The 19,436-nt window shown below is 42.1% G+C and overlaps 1 protein-coding gene across 6 annotated transcripts in view; it reads left to right on the top strand.

Annotated features, from left to right (window-relative positions):
• The first annotated feature begins 11,594 nt into the window (after positions 1-11,594).
• Positions 11,595-19,436, top strand: part of mical2b (microtubule associated monooxygenase, calponin and LIM domain containing 2b) — a 94,650-nt gene continuing 86,808 nt past the window's right edge. For 2 of the 6 annotated variants that reach the window (XR_006079374.1, XM_024379976.2), the window contains exon 1: positions 11,595-11,841. The gene's annotated coding sequence lies outside the window, so the exon portion shown is untranslated. Of the gene's footprint in view, positions 11,842-15,600; positions 15,638-19,436 lie in introns of those variants that run through there. The other 4 variants (XM_024379974.2, XM_024379973.2, XM_024379975.2 and 1 more) reach the window with 3 other exon arrangements.

Here is a 19,436-nt window from a genome sequence, read left to right as displayed (position 1 = left end):
TGTAATTAGAGCAGTAAAAATAAATGTTTTGTCGTACCCGTGGTATACGGTTTGATATACCAAGGCTGACAGCCAATCAGCCTTCAGGGCTCAAACCACCCAGTTTATAACTGTCTTTATACTATGGACACTGATAGCTAACTAGCAGAAATAGTTCCGGTGCTTGGATTTTTCGTCCATGGTTATTTGGACAAATCATGATTTCAAACATAACCGCGGGAAGTAGGGGTGGTGAGGGTGCTGCAGCACCGCATGAAAAATCTGAATTTAAAAAATATATTTATAACAACAACAAAAAATTCACAATAGTAGGGCACTGGGCATTTTCTAGTATTAGCATACCAATATAGACGATATACTGTAGATGTATGTAGCACAAGCAAAACAAATGTATGCATCTTTGCTTTGACAAAAAAAGGTAGTTATACTGTATAATTAAGTATCTTGCAGGATTAAATATTTGGAATTGTAAGAGTTGTTGCCCTGTCCCTTTCTCTGCAATTGTCATTCTAATGGGATCCAGAAAAAACAAAACCCGGTCCTCAAACATTTACAGTACCAGCCAAAAGTTTGGACACAAGGGTTTTTCTTTATTTTACTATTTTCTACATTGTAGAATAATAGTGAATACATCAAAATGATGAAATAACACGTATGGAATCATGTACTGTAGTAACCAAAAAGGTGTTAAACAAATCAAAATATGTTTTGTATTTTAGATTCTTCATAGTAGCCACCCTTTGCACACTCTTGGCATTCTCTCAAACAGCTTCACATAGAATGCATTTCCAACGGTCTTGAAGGATTTCCCACATATGCTGAGCACTTGTTGGCTGCTTTTCCTTCACTCTGCGGTCCAACTCATCCCAAACCATCTCAATTGGGTTGAGGTCAGGTGATTGTGGAGGCCAGGTCATCTGATGCAGCACTCTCTCCTTCTTGGTGAAATAGCCCTAACACAGCCTAGAGATGTACAGTGAGGGAAAAAAGTATTTGATCCCCTGCTGATTTTGTACGTTTGCCCACTGACAAAGAAATGATCAGTCTATAATTTTAATGGTAGGTTTATTTGAACAGTGAGAGACAGAATAACAACAAAAATATCCAGAAAAACGCATGTCAAAAATCCTATAAATTGATTTGCATTTTAATGAGGGAAATAAGTATTTGACCCCCTCTCAATCAGAAAGATTTCTGGCTCCCAGTCTTTTATACAGGTAACGAGCTGAGATTAGGAGCACACTCTTAAAGGGAGTGCTCCTAATCTCAGTTTGTTACCTGTATAAAAGATACCTGTCCACAGAAGCAGTCAATCAATCAGATTCAAAACTCTCCACCATGGCCAAGACCAAAGAGCTCTCCAAGGATGTCAGGGACAAGATTGTAGACCTACACAAGGCTGGAATGGGCTACAAGACCATCGCCAAGCAGCTTGGTGAGAAGGTGACAACAATTGGTGTGATTATTCGCAAATGGAAGAAACACAAAAGAACTGTCAATCTCCCTCGGCCTGGGGCTCCATGCAAGATCTCACCTCGTGGACTGGCAAAGATCATGAGAACGGTGAGGAATCAGCCCAGAACTACACGGGAGGATCTTGTCAATGATCTCAAGGCAGCTGGGACCATAGTCACCAAGAAAACAATTGATAACACATTACGCCATGAAGGACTGAAATCCTGCAGCGCCCGCAAGGTCCCCCTGCTCAAGAAAGCACATATACATGCCCATCTGAAGTTTGCCAATGAACATCTGAATGATTCAGAGGACAACTGGGTGAAAGTGTTGTGGTCAGATGAGACCAAAATGGAGCTCTTTGTCATCAACTCAACTCGTCGTGTTTGGAGGTGGAGGAATTCTGCCTATGACCCCAAGAACACCATCCCCACCGTTAAACATGGAGGTGGAAACATTATGCTTTGGGGGTGTTTTTCTGCTAAGGGGACAGGACAACTTCACCCAATCAAAGGGACAATGGACGGGGCCATGTACCGTCAAATCTTGGGTGAGAACCTCCTTCCCTCGGCCAGGGCATTGAAAATGGGTCGTGGATGGGTATTCCAGCATGACAATGACCCAAAACACACGGCCAAGGCAACAAAGGAGTGGCTCAAGAAAAGCACATTAAGGTCCTGGAGTGGCCTAGCCAGTCTCCAGACCTTAATCCCATAGAAAATCTGTGGAGGGAGCTGAAGGTTCGAGTTGCTAAACATCAGCCTCGAAACCTTAATGACTTGGAGAAGATCTGCAAAGAGGAGTGGGACAAAATCCCTCCTGAGATGTGTGCAAACCTGGTGGCCAACTACAAGAAACGTCTGACCTCTGTGATTTCCAACAAGGGTTTTGCCACCAAGTACTAAGTCATGTTTTGCAGAGGGGTCAAATACTTATTTCCTTCATTAAAATGCAAATCAATTTATAACATTTTTGACCTACGTTTTTCTGGATTTTTGTTGTTGTTATTCTGCCTCTCACTGTTCAAATAAACCTACCATTACAATTATAGACGGATCATTTCTTTGTAAGTGGGCAAATGTACAAAATCAGCAAGGGATCAAATACTTTTTTCCCTCACTGTATTTTGGCTTATTGTCAAATCAAATCAAATTTTATTTGTCACATACACATGGTTAGCAGATGTTAATGCGAGTGTAGTGAAATGCTTGTGCTTCTAGTTCCGACAATGCAGTAATAACCAACGAGTAATCTAACCTAACAATTCCACAACTACTACCTTATACACACACAAGTGTAAAGGGATAAAGAATATGTACATAAAGATATATGAATGAGTGATGGTACAGAACTGCATAGGCAAGATGCAGTAGATGGTATCGAATACAGTATATACATATGAGATGTGTAATGTAGGGTATGTAAATGTAACAGTATAACTTTAGTCCGTCCCCTCGCCGGGCTCGAACCGGGGACCCTCTGCACACATCAACAACAGTCACCCACGAAGCATTGTTACCCATCACTCCACAAAAGCCACGGCCCTTGCAGAGAAAGGGGACCACTACTTCAAGGTCTCAGAGCAAGTGACGTCACCGATTGAGACCGTATTAGCGCACACCACCGCTAACTAGCTAGCCATTTCACATCCGTTACATAAATATAAAGTGGTATAGTTTACAGTGGCTAGTGATACATGTATTACATAAAGATGCAGTAGATGATATAGAGTACAGTATATACATATACCTATGAGATGAATAATGTAGGGTATGTAAACATTATATTAGGTAGCATTGTTTAAAGTGGCTAGTGATACATATTTACATCAATTTCTATTCATTTCCATTATTAAAGTGGCTGCAGTTGAGTCAGTATGTTGGCAGCAGCCACTCAATGTTAGTGGTGGCTGTTTAACAGTCTGATGGCCTTGAGATAGAAGCTGTTTTTCAGTCTCTCGGTCCCAGCTTTGATGCACCTGTACTGACCTCGCCTTCTAGATGATAGCGGGGTGAACAGGCAGTGGCTCGGGTGGTTGTTGTCCTTGATGATCTTTATGGCCTTCCTGTGACATCGGGTGGTGTAGGTATCCTGGAGGGCAGGTAGTTTGCCCCCGTTGATGCATTGTGCAGACCTCACTACCCTCTGGAGAGCCTTACGGTTGTGGGCGGAGCAGTTGCCGTATCAGGCGGTGATACAGCCTGACAGGATGCTCTCGATTGTGCATCTGTAGAAGTTTGTGAGTGCTTGAGAGACTAGTTAAGGAAACCACATATCCTGAGGCTGCATTCATTATAGCTGGGGAAAAACAAATGATCGTCCAACTAAGCACAAACCAGATGGGATGGCGTATCACTGCAGAATGCTGTGGTAGCCATGCTTGTTAAGGGTGCCTTGAATTCTAAATAAATCACAGACAGTATCACCAGCAAAGCACCCCCACACCATCTCACTTCCTGTGGGAACTACACATGCGGAGATCATCATGTTGCGGTCCTCATGAGAGACAGTTTCATCATAGCGCTTGATGATTTTTGCGACTGCACTTGAAGAAACTTTCAAAGTTCTTGAAATTATCCGGATTTACTGACCTTCATGTCTTAAAGTAATGATGGGCTGTCATTTCTCTTTGCTTATTTGAGCTGTTCTTGCCATAATATGGACTTTGTTCTTTTACCAAATAGGGATCTCTTCTGTATACCACCCCAGCCTTGTCACAACACAATTGACTCAAATGCATTAAGAATAAAATAAATTCCACAAATTAACTTTTAAGAAGGCACACCTGTTAATTGAAATGCATTCCAGGTGACTACCTCATGAAGCTGGTTTGAGAGAATGCCTATAGTGTGCAAAGCTGTCATCAAGGCAAAGGATGGCTTCTTTGAAGAATCTCAAATATATTTAGATTTGTTTTTTGGTTACACTTTTTTGGTTACTACATGATTCCATATGTGTTATTTCATTGTTTTGATGTCTTCACTATTATTCTACAATGTAGAAAATAGTAAGAAGAAAGAAAAACCCTTGAATGAGTAGGTGTCCAAACTTTTGACTGGTACTGTATATTCCAGCTCTGATCATACTGAAAACTGAAATTGGGTAGAAATTTCAATTAGCACCAGAATATGTGACCATTCCCAATGGCAATGTGTCCTATGACCACAGATTCTGATATTTCACCCACACCTGTTGCTAACAGGTGTACAAAATTGAGCATACTGCCATGCAATCTCCATAGCCAAAAATTGGCAGTAGAATGTTTTTTGGAGCTCAGTGACATTCAGTGTGGCACTGTCATAGGATGCCACCTTTCCAACAAGTCAGTTCGTCAAATTTCTGCCCTGCTAGAGCTGCTCCGGTCAACTGTAAGTCCTGTTATTGCGAAATGGAAAGGTCTAGGAGCAATAACAGCTCAGCTGCTAAGTGGTAGTTCACACAAGCTCACAGAACAGGACCGCTGAGGTGTGTAGCGCATAAAAATAATCTGTCCTCACTACCGAGTCCTAATCTGACTCTGGATGCAACGTCAGCACAAAAAATGTTCATCTGGAGCTTCATGAAATGGGTTTCCATGGCCGAGCAAACACACACAAGCCTAAGATCACCATGCTTAATGCCAAGCGTCGGCTGGAGTGGTGTAAAGCTCGCCACCATTGGACTCTTTAGCAGTGGAAACGTGTTCTCTGGAGTGATAAATCACGCTTCACCATCTGGCAGTCAAGACGGACAAATCTTGGTTTGGCAGATACCAGGAGAATGCTACCTACACCGATGCATAGTGCCAACTGTAAAGTTTGGTATGGAAGGAATAATGGTCTGGGGCTGTTTTCCATGGTGTGCTAGGCACCTTAGTTCCAGTAAAGGGAAATCTTAACTCTACAGCATGCAATGACATTCTAGACGATTCTATGCTTCCAACTTTGTGGCAACAGTTGGAGAAGGCCCTTTCCTGTTTCAGCATGACAATGCCCCCATGCACAAAGCGAGGTCCATACAGAAAGGGTTTGTTGAGATCGGTTTGGAAGAACTTGACTGGCCTGCACAGAGACCTGACCTCAACCCCATTGAACACCTTTGGGATGAATTGGACCGCCGACTGCGAGCCAGGTCTAATCGCTCAACATCATTTCCCAATATTCTTGTGGCTGAATAGAAGCAAGTCCCTGCAGAAATGTTCCAACATCTATTGGAAAGCCTTCCCAGAAGAGTGGAGGCTGTTATAGCAGCAAAGGGGGATCAACTCCTTATTAATGCTCAAGATTTTGGAAAGAGATGTTCAACATGGCAGTGTTGCCATTATTTATTTAAAAATATCTTACAAAGCCAAAATAAACATGGCTCCAACCCCCGTATCACACACTCACAAACTGAAATCATGTGTTCATTCTACAATCAATTACTGAGCGGGAGACTCAAATATTGCATTATTTTGTATATAGGCAAACATGCAGTTGCTTCCTGTTTCAGTCATGTCTTTGGTCACATTCTTGTGGGGTGGGTCCTACAAAAACACCCTAATGATTAGTTGACAATAGAGCCTTCCATGATGCAGGCAGAATGAAGTTGGCGAAGAGCAACTGCAGAAACTTGCAGTCAAAACTTCATGACCTTTGATCATATGATTTCTTTAAACATCATGCAGTCAGACATGTAGACACAAGTTGGATAACTAAAAAATCCAACACACTTTATTAAAAGGCATTGGTCACCGATTTTAGTATGTTTTTTAATTGAACCTTTATTTAACTAGGCAAGTCAGTAAATAACAAATTCTTATTTACAATGACGGCCACACCTGGGGCCTGTTGCACAAAACTAGGATAAGGGATTAAGCCAGGATATCTTGGTGATCCTGGCTCAATTGATCCGTAATCCGGTTGCACTAAAGATGGATAGGGGGCAGGAGGATATGTTATGGTATAAATTACCATGGAGATTTATTCTGTGGAGCTAGCCTGCTCCAGACCAGGCTAAATTCCAGGATCTATTTAATCTCATCCCTAATGTCAGTCAGCAGTCACCACAAATGGAAACCAATAGTTATTTCACTGCTCACTATACATTGTTATCACATATAACTAGACCCACTGTTATTATTTAAACGTTTGTGATCATTAATTTCAATGATTTTGGATAAAAAATGATTTTTAGATGTTGCTATCATTAGATAATTTACAGTTTCCCATAGACTATAAGGCTATATATAAAATGATAGAATATTAGGGCCACAGAGGGGAAAAAAACACAAGTCATATTGTAACCAGTTGTTTTAAAGGAGGACAGTTGTTAAAATGACAGATGTGGGGCATTTCGTGAAATTGTACTTCAGTATGGTTTCATAAACAAAGACATGCTGATGTGCCAGAATATTAAGTATCACATTGTCATAAGTATCAAAACTGTAAAAACAATATGTAGCTTTTCTGCAGAAAGAACCAGCCTCATAAATGTATGACTTTATCCTTTTTCTTCAGTGTGGCCCTAGTACTCTGTCATATAAACAAATACACATTCCATATGAATATAAAAACACAATGTGTAACATTATGTTCCTTTATTGAATAAGGACAAAAAGCAGGTAAACCATCAGCTCCTTTCGAAACTGAAGTCACAGTGACTCTACAAGATGGAAAGCACAGAATCCAAGCATATTATACAAAATGATACATACACATTCAAAGGTCTGTATATAACACACCCTGCATGTCTGCACACTAAAATAAATGCAGGACAAATCCATACACATCAACTGAACAGACAAATGAATGGATGCAGTAGCCTCCCTGCAGCCTTGTATTACACACAGTATACCGCACAAACATCATAAGAGGCCAAATTCGTCAAAAACGAACCCAAAAAACCCAAATTCCTCTGCCACCGCAGGACATATTTAACCAAAATTGAAAGCACACATACTAACTAAAATAATTCAACACATATTGGTCCCTCAGCAGCCGACCACTGTCGTCATCAGGGAAGATTGCCGGATTGTCCCAGTCCATGGCTGGTGGCACTCTGGGGGCCCTCTCCTTCCTCAGGCAGGCCACATTGTGGAGGACAGCACAAGCCACAGTAATATCACATGCCCTAACAGGGCTGACCCTTAATTTGTGAAGGCAGTGAAAGCGTGCCTTCAGGAGGCCAAAGGTCATTTCAACTCTGGCCCTGGTCCTGGCATGGGCATGGTTGTAGGCCTGCTGTGCTTCCTGGGGGTCTGTGAAAGGTGTCAGGAGAAAAGGCTGGCAGCCATACCCCCTGTCTCCCAGCAACACACCAGAGAATTCACCTGTCAACACAAAATCTCATCATTACTACCTCATAAACACAGTGATATTCTTGACACAGCCATGATGGTTATAAATAGGGGTTGTGTGGCTTACCTTGTGATAGGCACTGATAGATTTCAGAGGCCCGAAAGATTCTGGAGTCATGGACTGAGCCAGGCCATTTTGCCACAACATTACTGATCACACAGTCAGCATTGCAGACCATCTGAAATCATAAGATGAGGAATATTACACCAATCAATGCACATCACTGGCAATGCAGAGTGTTCGTCAATGGACAATATCAAAAAGTTATGTTCACCTGAACATTAATGCTGTGAAAGGATTTCCTATTCACAAAATCGGCCTCATGGGCACCTGAGGGGCTTTTATCCTTATGTGTGTGCAGTCCACTGCACCAATGACATTGGGGAAACCTGTCACACAAAGTAATGAGTATCCTACTATGTGTTAACAGTTGTCCTGTAATTTGTAGATCCTCTTACCTGCAATCCTATAGAACTCCTCTTTGATGTCACAGAGTCTTCTGTGGCCAGGGAAGGAGATGAAGACATCTGCTAATGCTTTGATAGCCAGACACACACTCCTTATTGTGCGGCAAATTGTGGCCTTGTTCAGCTGTTCTGCATCCCCCACTGAGTACAGGAAGGCTCCACTAGCAAAAACGCGCAAGGCCACACAAACCATTTGCTCCACACTCAGTGCATGGCTCCGTGCAGTGCGGTGCTTAATCCTGGGACCCAGTAGTCTGCATAGATACCTGATGCCATCTGTAGAAAACCTGTATCTTTCATATAGATGGTCATCAGGGAAGGCCAGTGGGTCCAACCGGTCCCTGAAGACCCTTTCTCGCCTGAAGGCTCTTCTCAGCACAAGTGCTTCTTCATCCACCACATCTCGCACGAATGGGCATGCCATTGTCAGAGCAGAAAGGAACACACAATTTTGGGCCTTCATATAGGCTAGTGGCCACACCTGGTGCTGGGGGTGGGCAAAAGAGGGCGATGCCTTATAACGATGACTTGGTTGTACTGATTGCTGGGAAAATAAAAAAAACCTTAGAAAGATGCCACCGTCCTGTGTGCTCCCAATAAGAGCTCATATGTCATGGCTCACTTGACTTTACGAGAATATACCTAATTTTTATTTTGAGCTGTGTCATCTTCTTGGAGCTGGGGGAGGAAAGAAAAATAATGATTAATACATTTGTGTTACAGTTAGCATACAGTGTACATTGAAGGCATATCTCACCTCCCTCTCAAGTTTTTTTATTTCAAGGTCCAGTTTCCTAATTGTCCTCTTTTTTATTTCGAACTCCAGTGCAAGATTTTCCATCTTTTTCTTCTTGTACTGAATGTCTATGTCTGCCAGTTCTATTTGGCGCCGGAGGTGGTTGCCATACAACTTTCTGATAGCTTGTGAGCTCTGTGAACACAATACAATTAGCGCAGCTGGAATTTGGCAGGATGTGGTGTCCTTTTATTAATACGCACTATGTTGCCAGGCTGGTTTTCCCACTGTATAGCATCTGGGTCCTGTAAAAGAAATTAGATTTTTTGATTTTGATGAGGACTCCTCACCATTGTAGAGTAAATAGTACTTTCACAGTCTTAACATGATACCTCATGCCTTCTGGAATCCAGAGAGATGGTCTCCTCCTCATCATCGTCTCCATCATGTGCTGTTGCTGCTGCACTGGGGCCTTCACCCTATCACATTTAATCGGATTCATATTGAAGCTAGTAGACAAGACATGCCAGGCCTACAGTATGCCTTTGGAGTACTCACTGGATCAGCATCGTCTGGTGCTTGTGCTGGTGGCTCTAACAGGAACACAGTGCTGCCAGACACTGCAAGGCAATAGGTAAAGTCAGACAGTCCAAATTGATTCAATATGAATGTGGTTGTATCCCATGTAGAGATGGAAGGACATACCTTGAATGAAGCGGGTGGCATCTTGGGAGGAACCTATGCTCGTCTCTTTCCCCCCAGGGATCCCCTCTAAGACGGGCCTGCCTTTATTTAGCTCCAAGGCCATGTCCTCTGCTGGGGTAAGGTCAGCCTTTGGTGACCCACCACCCGTGCCTTGTCTGTGGGTATTCTTTTTCACTGCTAAAACAGTACAGACAATGTGTGAGCAGGCACCTTCTGGGTACAATATATGCTTGTGCTTTGTTAAATATTAGTCAGGGACCATACCATTCTGCAGAATGTTCTTGTATTTGATTTTGACCTGCTGCCATGTCCGTTTTGGCCCGTTCATGTTTAATCCACACACACACACACACACACACACACACACACACACACACACACACACACACATTTAATGGAGTCACACTGCAAAAAATTACTTGGTATTTTTGTCTTTTTTCAGTAAAAATATCAAAAAATTTATCATAGCTTTATACAGTGTGATGGAGTTACTTTACACAATTTCACTCATATCTGCAGTGCATTTCAATAAAAAATTTAACCGTTTCATAATTACAGTACAACTGCATTTTTGGAGATGTGAATTAAATATTTGAATTGTAATTGTGATGTTTCAGCGGAGCGGTGAGTGTGTAATTGTGCACTACTTACGCATTCAGGCGGTCTGCAATACTTTGCCACGCTTTTTCTCTTTGCTTTATCACTGTGGCGGTGTTGCCTTTCTTCTTAATTATATCTTTTACCTCCTCGTATGCCTCCATGAGGATTTGTGCTTCCGACGGGGGAAAAGTACGCGGCTCTAGTTGCCATGGTAAATCAGTTAATCTGTGATCTGTGGCGGGGTCTATTTGAGTGAGCCGTGAGCGCGCACCTATCCAGGATTGGTTTCACCTGGCTTAATGAATCCGTGTCTGCTCATCCTGGCTTGGTCTTTGTGCAACCAATTAAGCCTGGACGCACATGTTTTGGCTTCATTGAGCTCAGCTGAGTCATTTATCCCGGATGTCTTAATTCTACTTTTGTGCAACAGGCCCCTGGACGACGCTGGGACAATTGTGCGCCGCCCTATGGGACTCCCAATCACGCCCGGATGTGATGCCTTGAGCATCTGTTGGGGGTGTTCCCCTGCGCAGACGTTGCATGCATCAACCAATGGTTGCGTGCCATGCCATCTACTGTGCTACTATTTAGACAAAAGTTAAATTTTTCTAAACGCAATTGTTAAAATTCTTAAAAGTGAACTGTGTCAAAATAAAACAGTTTGTGTCCCTTGGGAAGTCCCTTGGCAATTCTACAATCTAAATTGGAAAAAGTTGCTGACAGTTGGTTCCAGGACTCGTCTGGCAATAATACTGCGTTCAAAACCAAGTGGGATGGTGTAAATTACCAGTTGTGAAGTCGTAAATACCAGTTGGGAGGCATTCAGGCATTCGTTGAGAAACAAAGGTTGTCTAATGGCCAACAAGCTGCATCAACGATAAACTAAACATACAGCTATCATGCTTGTAAACAAAGTATAGTGCTACAAAAACATGTTAACACATAGCTTTTTATAAATAGTGTTTTGTTGTTACATTCAACTTCCGAAATGCCGTTATCGAGGTCATTTCAATAGTAGGTTACGTCAGAGGTCAGCATGTCAGAGAAGTCGTAGCTCAGTGATGATTGACGAGTTTCACACTAGTAATTATGAGTTGGAAGGGCGGTCAAGTAGATTTTACCCAGTCGTACGTAGACCGTCATTGTAAATAAGAATTTGTTCTTAACTGACTTGCCTAGTTAAATACAGGTTAAATAAAAACATATTTTTTAAAATTCGGTAAATACCACCTTCCCATTTGGTTTAAATGATGCATTCATTTACGCTTACGTTTCCCCCAAGTGCATATTCCCATTGGACGCTATTACACTGAAGTACCGCCTTTTAAAGATTTGTTGGGCATTATCAAATAGTCATTGGGCATTATCTACAGCTCCCATTTGAAGGCTACAACTTGAGTACATTTCAGTAGTCAGCAGACTGAGCTAGAAGTTGGATACCTTGTTGTTAATTGCTCGGTGAACATTTGTAACGCCTGGAGGAAAGTGTATTCTGGATAAAGCAAGGCGTCTTTATTGGGACAGCTGTCATTTTAAAGTTCGTTTCAATTCACACACAGATGTAAGTGACTGACAGCCTCTTTCTCATTTCAGCGTGAATGTAGACTACCTCTGTCCGAATAACTGGAACGTTATCTAAAATTCCGTTGTATTCTGGTGAGCTTTTAACACTAAACAAATTGCCTGTATATTCTATTCTATTTTAGCTCCTATTATTTCTGTTCAACGTGTGCCACTAAAATATTTATACATTTCTTTAAGAGATGCTATCGGGTTCTGAATACGGTATAATCGTGTTTGGTTACACCGTCCAAGTTGAAAAACATCATGCTCCATATTTTACAACCCTGCACTGTTGATTTTTTTGAGACAATTTAACGATTCAAAAAGCCTTTTAGTCATCAATTTGCTTTGAAAAACGTATTCAACAGGCTGTAGAAACTAATGTACGCAATGATCAAGTTGTTCACGCTGTAACCAAGGCTGTCTGTCTTGAGGGATGACTTTGGCTCTGTCTGATTTAAATACTAGTATATGGTTGTTAGGGAAATGGTGGCTGGATTGGCCTACCTCCCATCAACAGATTGGAGGTGAGTGGAGCAGGTGCCTCTGGTCCTGTGACCTGTCATAGAATTCAGATGGATTTCACGAACTACACCTAAACTCAGTCAGAAAGAAGTTAGTGACTTTGTCCCTTGCAGGTCATTATGAGCCGTTTGTGTTCATTCATGTGAATGCACATTTTGCAAGGGTGTTCAATTTGGGTGAGGGTTCAGTTCAGCAATGTACAGGTAACTGCCAAAATAAACACCAACTTAGTGTCTTAATAGGGCGTTGGGCCACCACGAGCCAGAACTGCTTCAATGCACCTTGGCATAGATTCTACAAGTGTCTGGAACTCTATTGGCGGGATGTGATACCTTTTTCTTCCAAGCTAAACTCCATAATTTGATGTTTTGTTGATGTGGTGGAAAACGCTGTCTCGGGTGCCACTCCTGAATCTCCCATATGTTTTCAATTGGGTTGAGATCTGGTAACAGATGGCCTTGAGCATATGTAAACCATATGCCATCAAACCATTCAGTGACCACTCGTGCCCTGTGGATGGAGGCATTGGCATCCTATGGGGGCATTGCCATGGTAACCAAAATGATGGCCTGTCCAAAATTTTTGTACATGATCAAATTTTATTTGTCACATACACATGGTTAGCAATGTTAATGCGAGTGTAGCGAAATGCTTGTGCTTCTAGTTCCGACAATGCAGTAATAACCAACAAGGAATCTAACCTAACAATTCACAACAACTACCTTATACACACACAAGTGTAAAGGGATCAAGAATATGTACATAAATATATATGAATGAGTGATGATACAGAACGGCATAGGCAAGATGTAGTTGATGGTATAGAGTACCCTACATTACTCTTATATGTATATACTGTATGTAAACATTATATTAAGTTGCATTGTTTAAAGTGGCTAGTGCTACATCAATTTTTCCCATATTAAAGTGTCTAGAGATGAGTCAGTATGTTGGCAGCAGCCACTCAATGTTAGTGATGGCTGTTTAACAGTCTGATGGCCTTGAGACAGAAGCTGTTTTTCAGTCTCCCGGACCCTGCTTTGATGAACCTGTACTGACCTTGCCTTCTGGATGATAGCTGGGTGAACAGGCAGTGGCTCGGGTGGTTGTTGTCCTTGATGATCTTTATGACCTTCCTGTGACATCGGGTGGTGTAGGTGAACTGGAGGGCAGGTAGTTTGCCCCCGGTGATTCGTTGTGCAGACCTCACTACCCTCTGGAGAGCCTGGCGGTTGTGGGCGGAGCAGTTGCCGTACCAGGCGGTGATACAGCCCGACAGGATGGGATGCTCTCGATTGCGCATCTGTAAAAGTTTGAGTGCTTTTGGTGACAAGCCGAATTTCATCAGCCTCCTGAGGTTGAAGAGGCGCTGTTGCGCCTTCTTCACCACGCTGTCTGTGTGGGTGGACCAATTCAGTTTGTCCGTGATGTGTACGCCAAGGAACTTAACTTACTACCCTCTCCACTACTGTCCCGTCGATGTGGATAGGGGGGTGCTCCCTCTGCTCTTTCCTGAAGTCCACGATCATCTCCTTTGTTTTGTTGACGTTGAGTATGAGGTTATTTTCCTGACACCACACTCAGAGGGCCCTCACCTCCTCCCTGTAGGCCGTCTCGTCGTTGTTGATAATCAAGCCTACCACTGTAGTGTCGTCTGCAAACTTGATGATTGGGTTGGAGGTGTGCATGGCCTGCAGCCTTGCGAGGGTTAACACGTTCAAATGTTTTACTCACGTTGGCTGAAGTGAAGGAGAGTCCGCAGGTTTTGGTAGCGGGCAGTGTCAATGGCACTGTATTGTCCTCAAAGCGAGCAATGAAGTTGTTTAGTCTGTCTGGGAGCAAGACATCCTGGTCCTCGCCGGGGCTGGTTTTCTTTTTGTAATCTATGATTTGACTGTAGACTCTGCCACATACCTCTTGTGTCTGAGCCATTGAATTGCGACTCTACTTTGTCTCTATACTGACGCTTAGCTTGTTTGATTGCCTTGCGGAGACAATAGCTACACTGTTTGTATTCGGTCATGTTTCCGGTCACCTTGCCCTGGTTAAAAGCAGTGGTTCGCTCTTTCAGTTTTCCGCGAATGCTGCCATCAATCCACGGTTTCTGGTTTGGGAATGTTTTAATAGTTGCTGTGGGTACGACATCGCCAATGTACTTGCTAAGTTACTCGCTCACCATAAGCCTGATCGGATGTTAAGCGCTTCATCAACTCACGAACCACACCTGTGTGAAAGCACTTGCTTTCAATGTACTTTGTATCGCTCATCTACGCAAGTGTTCCCATTGTTTTGTAAAATATCTGTATACTGGTCTTGTCAGAACTGAAAAGCCCCTTTCAAAACATGCGTACTGTAAATGACCACTAGAAAAACAATTTGCACAAGGAGCTTAAAGGTGCCATATGCAGAAATGGCTGTCAATTCCTGGATGCTAAAATTTGGCTAGTTTGACAAAACAAGCAGTGAGACTGTTTCTTTAACCAAAAATATTGTATTTTCAGCTGTTTGAAGCTGGTGAACAAAAGTAAGATGCAAAAACAATGCTTAAGAACAGAAAGCATAGAAATTAAACAGATCTACCACTTAGACTTGCTTTCAATGTGAATGACAAATCTGTAAATCACATTTCTATGTGAATTTGGTGGGTTGCCCAAAAAGTTGCGTATTGCAGCTTTAAGTGAGTGAAAGGTCGTTAGACAAATCCCTACCAAATGGTTATTTTCCTCGGACTATTACCAACTTAAAGGTGTGTTGATACATCTTTGCACTACTTATTCATTTTATAGAGGCTAGAATTGAAAGTGTGAAACAACATTATATGAATGTATTTGTCACATTTGGTTTAAGATTTCCTGGGAACATGGCTGTTTTTTAAAAACCCTGGCTCTGGTTGCACCAATATGCCCCATGTTGACCAAGTCCCTGGCTGTTGTTCCTGTCAACGTGACTTTAATCCTAAACCCTCTCAATGGCCAAAGCATTTTTCTATAAGGACCTCAATCCCATTGTTATGGTCGTGATGTTAATCTTTTAGCTTTTGATGTGAGCTTTTCATCATCTCGCCCTTGTTGCCCATGTAAAAAACAGTTACCCAAGCTCGGTCACTACTAGAGTAAGTCAGACTTATAAGGTCTGGGCCTGCATATCAGCCCAGAGGCAGGACAAAAATACATCAGGAGCTCGTGGTGTCACTCACGAACCGGATGGGTTTCCGTCAGATGATTTGAGGCCAATCTATTCTCTGTGAAGTTTGACTGAGACCGAAGCATGTGAGTGGGAGACAGACTTTTCCTTTTATACTATTATCACTGTGATTGCTTGTGTTTTTATTGGGTGACTTTTGTAGGATTGTATTTTACAAAGCACTGCATTATGCTCTTATTACTCCAGATATGATTGGCTTCCGCCCTGAGTCTATTCCCTTATCTACCTGCTTATTGACACCTGAGCTTGCAGTCTCAGTCAGGTTCTCAGTCAGTTTACACTTCTGTTACTTTGGTCTATCATTGGTATGTGTGAATACACTGCAGAGCTCTTTGATGCAGTTTTAATAATGCAATAGATCTACCGTTGAGGTAATTGATGTTTGTTGAAATATGTATATATTGTGGTGTGTTGAAGGTACAGTGATGGTGAAGTTTTGGCATATGGTCAAGTAGAAAAGGAAATATAAGGAAGAACTGGGCAAATGCCAAAGTTGGTAACCGAATAACACTGAGGTATATTCTACTGTCATTCTGTTACCGAACTTTGCATCTGCACAGTTTTTCCAGTAAATGTTTTTATTTAATTTACTGTGTAAATTGTTCAAAGTAGTCATTGTGCATAGTTGTATGGTTTATTCAATTTTGATATATTTTTTTCTTAAATGGTGAAAATCTGAGTCTCAGCCTAATTTCGTTACTGTGGAATTGCCGTTATCTGAAAGCAAGAATTCCTTCCTGGATGTTTTTCACTGTGCAGTAATTACCAGTATAATTGGTCCTTCTCTACCAGCCCTCGCACTATTTCTCCCCTCACATATATTTCATTTTCCACCCTAGAGGTTTCTAGCGGTCTTAAGCACCTGTTAACGCTTTGCCTTATTTCATGAATGTGTGTCTATTACAGTAAAAGTCCATTTTATACTTGAGCCGAAAATGTGGTCGGAGGCTTCGTATGGAAGGTGTGACGCAATTGCGAAGCTCTCGAGGGCAAATTGAGCTCCGCACTGCTCAAACTTTGTAAAAATGCGGAGGGCTAAGTGTAGCTCTGCATTGACATGTTTGGTTGACTGTAGGTGGGGGCGGAAGGTCCTATATAAACTCACTTCCTTCACAACAGCTCAGTGAAGTATAAATGCCTTGACTTCTGCAGAGGCCATATCGCAATATATGCTGTATGGCCACTGCAGATGTGGTATTGACCATGCCTTCTTTAAGCCAAGGGAATAGCAAGTATGTGATTGCTGGATCGCTAGTTTATAGCTTATCCTGCCAAGGATGGGTGTGGGTGTTTATCTGGTTTGATGTGCATAGATTTGGTCTCTCGATGGTACTCCAGAGATGTCATTACGGCCTGTGTGGTAATGGCATGACCTACATACCCCCGGTCATTAAGGCTAACATGAAACCGTCCATTGGGCAGACAGACTGGAGTTCATGTCAAGTAGGATGTTTTATATGATGTGGAATCTGTAGTAAATGATGATAAACTAGGAGTATGACTATATTGAATCTAAGTTTGAATGTTATTTGACTTCATAGATATGACTGGAATGCTCTTTTTCAAGTTAGCTTATGTCCCTTTCCTGACTGGCGGAAAGGAACAACTGACCTGACTAATATAATTATATTTCATAAAGGGCATTCTCTGTTTTGTTCTTTCTCCATTACAAATGATCCTGTCTATCCTGCAGCAGGTCCATATTTCATATCTCTGACATTCCTCCAGGGGATGTTTCCTGCCTGGGCGGAAACTGAGTGTGCTGGAGTTACTTAGCATCATATTAAAACCTGCATGTCACCAGCCAACCACTTTGAATTCCCTTTCACCACACCACCACTCTGACACGCCTAAATGCTTTGTGTGAGACTTGGGATTTTCCCCACGGAAGTAGAATGTCCTATGAGCTCTAGACTGTATTATGAAATTCCCATTACCTGTACTGTAAAGAGATCGGTTTAAACAGGTTGTAGTGGTCTAGGGAGAAGTCTCTTTGCTTGGTGCTCAGAGCCAGTGAGCCATGTCTTTTGAAGTGTTTTTCCCGAGGTGTTCCTGGCTCAGTCTCTGGCCAGGCACTTGTCGGCTCTTCTTTGGTAGATAAAAATGCAACAATTTCATAGACTTTACTGAGTTCATATAAGGAAATCAGTCAATTGAAATAAATTCATTGGGCCCTAATCTACAGATTTAACACGACGGAATACAGATGCATCTTGGTCAGAGATACCTTTTCAAAAAAACAAGTGTCAGAAAACCAGCCCGTATCTGGTGTGAACACTTTCTCATGCAGCTCGACACATCTCCTTTGCATAGTGTTGATCAGGCTGTTGATTGTGGAATGTTGTCCCACTCCTCTTCAATAGCTGTGCAAAGTTGCTGGATATTGGTGGGAACTGGAACTCTGTCGATCCAGAGCATCCCAGACATGCTCAATAGGTCTGAGTACGCAGGCCATGGAATAACTGGGACATTTTCAGCTTCCTGGAATTGTGCACAGATCCTTGTGACATGGGCCGTGCATAATGCGGAAACATGAGGTGATGGCAGCGGATAAATGGCACGACAATGGGCCTCAGGATCTCCTCATGGTATCTCTGTGCATTCAAATTAAAATGCAATGGTGTTCATTGTCCATAGCTTAAGCCTGCCCATACCCTAACCCCACTGCCGCCATGGGGCTGTTCACAACATTGACATCAGCAAACCGGTCGCCCACACGACGCCATACGTGGTCTGAGGTTGTGTGGCCAGTTGGATGTACTGCCAAATTCTCTAAATCAACGTTGAAAGTGGCGCATGGTAGAGAAATTAACATTAAATTATCTGGCAACCGCTCAGGTGGACATTCCTACAGTCAGCATATCAATTAAACACTCCCTCAACTTGAGACATTGACACAACCACACACTTTAAAAGTGGCTTGTCCACTGCACAAGGTGCACATGTGTAATGATCATGCTGTTTAATCAGATTCTTGATATGCCACACCTGTCAGGTGGATGGATTATCTCTTGCAAAGGAGAAATGCTCACTAACGGATGTAAATACATTTTGTGCGTATGGAACAGTTCTGCTATTTTTTTTTATTTCAGCTCATGAAACATGGGACCAACAGTTTACATGTGTTTGAACAAAAATATATTTTTAAATTTTTTAATGTGTATGCCATTTTAGTCATGCGCATACATTTTAAGTAAGGGTTGTCCTGGAAACCAAACCCATTATCCTGCCTTGTGAGCACCATGCTCTAGCAACTGAGCTACAGAGGAGAGAGGACCACCTAATTTTGTTTCCTGTCTCACTGAGATGGCTTTCCTTCTCTCATACTGTTCTCTTGACATTACACTGTGCTTCAGCAATGCCAGTCTACTACCACAGTACTCAGTCAGCTGGTCTGAACTAATAAAAAGCTTACTTCTATATTAAACTCATTTTTCACTACAACTGTATGCAAAAACTCAAATGGATTTTTATCTGAAATATTTAGCATTGTCAATGGCCTTGTATCTAACGTCCAATTTTAAACTCAAGTTTAAAAAAAAAAGTATTTGTTTGAGGTAATGTCATACAGTATATGAAATGTGCTTTTGTGGGTTAACCTACATTGTCAGAATAACAAACCTTTATCAGTGATCAAACACACTTCCTTAAAAGGTCTCTTAAGCAAGAGCATATGTTGAAATTCACAGCCTTACTTTTTATCATATGCTGACAGAGGATACCTGAACAGAACACTTTCCTTGTTCCAAATTGCCCTGACTACTCAAACTCTCAGCTGAGGTAAAGGATGATAACAGATTTGAAAAGCAGGATGATTTTTAACGTTAAGTTATAGCTTGGCTGTTGCAAAAACCAACCCCTATC

The sequence above is a fragment of the Oncorhynchus tshawytscha genome, linkage group LG19 (assembly GCF_018296145.1).
Source record: "Oncorhynchus tshawytscha isolate Ot180627B linkage group LG19, Otsh_v2.0, whole genome shotgun sequence".
NCBI lineage: Eukaryota > Metazoa > Chordata > Actinopteri > Salmoniformes > Salmonidae > Oncorhynchus > Oncorhynchus tshawytscha.
The sequence above is the reverse complement of the archived record's forward strand: the minus strand, read 5'-3'. Positions and strand labels throughout refer to the sequence as shown.